The 5,194-nt window shown below is 47.4% G+C and overlaps 1 long non-coding RNA gene across 2 annotated transcripts; it reads left to right on the top strand.

Annotated features, from left to right (window-relative positions):
- On the top strand, positions 1-2,632 carry LOC107205423. 2 transcript variants are annotated; one of them, XR_001521942.1, is made up of 3 exons: positions 1-91; positions 295-654; positions 2,148-2,632. It is a non-coding gene; the product is annotated as an uncharacterized LOC107205423 (long non-coding RNA). The 2 variants fall into 2 exon arrangements; XR_004498038.1 differs by having other exon boundaries at positions 1-378; positions 494-654.
- The last annotated feature ends 2,562 nt before the right edge of the window (positions 2,633-5,194 follow it).

The raw sequence follows: 5,194 nt of genomic DNA, 5'->3' as shown, positions 1-5,194 counted from the left end.
GAGTGTGGCCGGACGGGCTCGAAGGAGCCGCCGCAGGTGAACAATGAGAGCTGTGAGGGGCTGAACACGGCTGAGCGGTGTCCTGGCCAGAGTGAGTGTGCGGGGCTGTGAAAAGCGCCTTAAATGCACGCTATTAACTAATAAATAGCGGATTTAGTTGGAGTTCTGACGGCCTAGCAGGCTCTGGTCTGTCCTAGCTGGAAGATTCTGTAGTAGGGGTTCATAGTTCAGGTGAGAAACAGGGGAAGTTACTTGTACAATGCATAAAAAATAAACAATAAATCGCAATCGCAGGTGTACCCAGCAGCCTGGCTCCCCGTGCTAACAAGCAGCCGCAGTGGGATCAGGTGTGTCTGATTCCTAAATTAGTCCCAGCAGGTGGGTTAGAAACTCAGCACTGGGTCAGGAATGACTTCAGTGTGTGCCTGTTAATAATAAACAGCTGCATTACAAAACAAGTTGTTATTTCGGGCTCCTGTTTGCTACCTCGCAGGTTGTTACAGTAATGAAAGACTTTGGGTTCATTACAGGAGATTCATGTGCTAATTAGCAGCCCAGTTAATAGGGCAGACTGGGAGCTGTGCTTGCTGCTCCCCGGATTTCCAAAGCCTCAGGAGAAGGAATGCAGGGATGCAGTGTGAGCATCAGAGGCAGGTGAGTGCCAGGGGAGGAGGCCATGAGCTGCTCAGAAAACAGAAGGCAGCTCTGGATTTCTGACCTTAACTCCTGTGCTGGTCCTGCTGGAGCCTTCCAGGGAAGGAATGGGGCTGGCAGATTCCTTCCTGTGGCTGAAACAGGGAAGGAGAACATGGGAAAGTTACAACAGGGATAACAAGGAACAGCTGTGTTCAGGTGTTACATCACTTCAAGGTCTCATTGTGGTTTCTGATGTAGTGACTTCATACAGATGTCACAGCTTCATTTGGTTTATTTGTCCTTAAAAACCACAAAAAACCCATTCAAGCCATAATTTACCCCTCATATTTAATGATGTCTTAGTGTTCCTATAGTTTCTTAACTCCTCAGCTGCTCAGCTTTTGCCTAAACCATCAAAAGCAAAGAAAATTCGTTCTGCTCCAGTTACTTGCAGAAGCCACCATTGTGCTTCCTTTCAGGAACAAAATAGAATCCCCAGGAAGTTGAGGGGAAATTCCTTCTTTCCAGGAACAAATGTGTGTGTGAAAATTGTGGATGTAATCTGGGGAGCTGTGGAATTCATGCAAGTTTTGTTAGAATTCCTAGGATTTGTTAGTATGGCTGAGCAGGTCCCATCTTGTTTGTGTTACCAGATGCCAATGGAGCTTCCCAAATGGAATCCCAAAGTGGTTTGGGTGGGAAGGGACCTTAAATCCCATTTAAGGATTAAGCTCCCACTGTCCCAGGCTGCTCCAGCCCCAATGTCCAGCCTGGCCTTGGGCACTGCCAGGGATCCAGGGGCAGCCACAGCTGCTCTGGCAATTCCAGCCCAGCCAGCAATCCCCAATTCCCAACATGCCACCTAAATTTCCTCTCTGGCAGAAATACTCTCTTTTAATAAATAGCATTTATTGAATCATTTTTAAGCTTGTTTGCTGTTTGTTCCACAAAAGAAGAGATCAGGTCCATTACTCAGAAAGACTAACCCAGAGTGGGAAAAGCTGTTGAGGATAAAAGAGTTAATTTGATTTTTGTTGAGTGTGGTTGGCCCAGCAACTGTGGTGGTTCTGGGGCAGGGCAGGTGCACCTGCAGACAATAAATGCAAATTTAGCTCAAGGCCTCTAAAGTGACTTCTCAGCCTCATCAGCTGCTTGTGCTGTGGGTTTAAAAGGAGAAAAGTGGATTTTATTTGGATTTATCCACGTGGATATCAGCAGTTACTGGAAAGGCGTTAAATCAATTAATTGCATGTCTGGAAGCAAAACCCTAATGCTTCTTTTGTTTGGGGCAGCTGAAAGAAAATACTTGTATTTCATATATTTATCCATATACAGGCTTGGTTTATTAATGGCTTTAAAATGCAGAAATACAGAATAATCTTCATTAAACCTAAGGAAAACTTTTCCTGCTGCAAATTCCTGCTGGATTTTATTGTATCTCGGACTGACAGAACCCCACACTGCACTTGGGGTGTTTTATTCATATTTCTTCTTTTCCTCCTCTGCTTCAGGATTATTTCTGTTTTCAGCCGTGCTTTAGGGATAGCAGAAAAATAACGAAGAAAACAATGACTAATGAGCGGCTGTGCCCGGGCTGGGGTTCCCCTTGTGAAGGAACATTTCTGCATCCCGAGAGAAGCTGCCCAGCATTGCAGAGGGAAGGAAGAGCTCGGAGGTGCGGTGGGAGAGGAGCGCCGTCCCCAGCAGGTGGCAGGAGCCGCCTTCCCGCACGCTCCGTGCCGCTGTCCGTGGTTACCCACGGCAGCCCGGGATGCTCGGGAACAGCAGCGGGAAAGGGGCTGAGCCGAGCATTCCCTGGATGTGGGAATGGGGAAAGCTGCGGCTGCTCCCCTGCTCGCGGATCCCGCACCACAGGAGCGTTTTGGCTGGGCTTTGCTGCCACGTGGGGCACAGAAATGACTTTGGCAGGGACAGCACCCAGGGAGCAGCTGGAGCTGGGCCAGGGGGGCTCAGGCTGGAGATCAGGAAAGGTTCTTCCCCCAGAGGGTGGAATGAGCTCTGGAAAAGCTCCCCAGGGAATGGGCACGGCCCCGAGGCTGCCGGAGCTCCAGGAGCGTTTGGGCAACGCTGCCAGGGATGCCCAGGCTGGGATTGTTGGGGGGTCTGGGATGATCCCTGGGGGTCCCAGCTCAGGATATTCTGGGGTTCTGTGGGTGATCTCTGATTTGAAAAGGAACCAGCCCCAGCTCTTAGGCAGCTGTTCTGTTGGCTGTCACCTCAGTGAGAAAACTCTGCCTTCCTTCCCTCCTGCCTGGAGTGGTTTTGCTTTCTGAGTTTCCAGCTGGAGTGAGGAGCACCTTCCTTAGGAGCTTGTACCCCGAGGGCTCCTGAGCACTGCCCTCAGTCCTGCCCCACACTTGTCATAACCTCAGCTCATTTTTATCTCACCTCTTATTTCCTGGAGTGCATTCCTTAACATTCCCTGCAGTGCTTGGCTGCTGCTTTCTTGTTTCAGTGTCCACACACTCCTGGTTCCTTTACCCCACTGATTCTCTCCTTTCCCAGAGCAATCCCAGCCTGTCCCAGCTGGAAGCACTGAGCCAGGCACTCCTTCTGGACCAGTTTCTCCCTGAGTTTGGGGTTTGGAGCTGTGCCTGCACAGGAGCAGGAGGAATTCCCTGTCCTCCTGGTGAGCATCTTCCCCTGCATCACCTCAGAATGAGAATTTCCAGTTTGGTTATTAATTACAATTCTGGCTCGAGATGTTTCTGTGGGGCATTCAGGTGTAGTTTTTCTAATCACCATCCTGGTAATTAATCTGCCAGCCAAGCTCCCTCATTAGCAGCCTGCCTCATGTTGGTCTGTCCCATTAAACCTTCTGGAGCTTTTGGGGGCTGCTCACAAGTTTTGTGAAAGTTGTCTGTGATAAGCTCAGGTTGTGGTCAGTTAATCTTATTTAAACAGTGATTGAATTAAAATATTTAGTTACTATCACCAAAAATGAATATTCCCCTCGGCATCTTTACAAGCACAAAAGATAAATATTTGTTTTACCATTCTCTAAGAGTTACTGTATTGATTCCCAATAACAGATCCAAGCTATTACAATCATTTCCCCTGTTATTCTTTTAAAACATCCTTGTTGTCCTTTCCCTTATTAGTAAAGTTGCATTTTTACTCATCTCTGTAACTTTTGAGTGTTTTTGCTAAGTGATCCCTCTGATCTCCATTGGTTGCAAAGCTGATTTTTTAAAACACAGATTTTTTTTTATGCCTGTTATTAATACACACACATTGTGATGATGGAGAGTCCTGGTTTGGGCTGGGATAGAGTTCAATTCCTCCCCAGGAGCTGGGACAGTGATTTGGGTTCAGGATGAGGATAATGAGTGAGGAGCTGGGGTTAAACCAGAGGCTGACATTATTTCCCTGCAAGGTGAGATGTTCTCCCAGTGCCGAGATTTGGCAAGAAGTCACGCAGAAGTAACAAAGGAAATAAAAAACTCTCCTGGCTCATAACTCAGGCTGTTTTAAAGAGGATTCTTTCTCTGGTGGTCATTTCCCAGCAGTGAAATTGCAGTGTTTCCATTCATGGAAGAGAAATCACCTCAGAAATAACAAATAGATCAAACTCGTGCATCTGAGCAAGCCCTGAGCTAAAATGGTGTAAAATGGGGCAGTGCTTAAGGCAGAGCCCTCTGCTTTTCCTGTCTGGATTTTCTTCTCCAAGGCCTAAGCCACTGCTGGAAAGACTCCCTGTGTGATTCCCTGCTAACTGGAAATGGAAAAAACAAAGTTCCTGTCTGTTCTTTAGAGCAAGAGCTGGTAATTTCATTCTCTCCTGGAGTGTTACTCCAGTGGTGATGAGATTTAGCCTAATCTGCATTAATGCTGCCTTTTAGCATCGGTTTAGGAAGGAGCCCAAAACCCCACCTGGAGCTCCACAGGGCTGTTCTGGAACAGGCACAGAGCTGGAGATCCATCCTTTATAGGGAATAATAAATGTTAATGCACTCCTTAGCATTTCAATGTCATGATTAAATATTCCAGAGCCTTATTAATTGAATATTTTATATTCCTGCAAATGGCCTTGATCCTCACAATGGCATACTAATTCCAAGGGAAAGGAGAGGGAACACGTTCAGATTCCTGCAAGAATTCCCTGCAAACAAGGCTTTTAAACTGGCTGCATGGAAGGGTTCTTGGGCACAGAGGGTTACTGTGCATGAAACAGGGATATGAGGCAACGTGGATGTGTTTGGGGTTTGGATTTATGGGGTCCCAGAGACACGAGGGTGATTTGCTGTTTGCAAGGAGAAACTCAGTAATGGATTATCCCAAATTGTGTAGGTCTCAGGCACCAACCCATCAGGGACACCAAGGTGCTGATTCTGGACTGGAGAGGTGAACCTTTCCCTTCCTGTTGGAATTTAAGGAAATTCCAGACTTCTCCTCCTCTAAAGTCACAAAGAGTGGAGAGGTTTGACAAGGTCCCAAAGGGAATTTGTGATCTGTTCAGGACATGAGGAGGGAGCAGCTGAGGGAGCTGGGAAGGGGCTGGAGAATTGCTGAGGGAGCTGGGAAGGGGCTGGAGAAT

The sequence above is a fragment of the Parus major genome, chromosome 5, assembly GCF_001522545.3.
Source record: "Parus major isolate Abel chromosome 5, Parus_major1.1, whole genome shotgun sequence".
NCBI classification, from domain to species: Eukaryota; Metazoa; Chordata; class Aves; order Passeriformes; family Paridae; genus Parus; species Parus major.
Note: the sequence above shows the minus strand (reverse complement) of the source record. Positions and strands in the feature narration are given on the sequence as shown.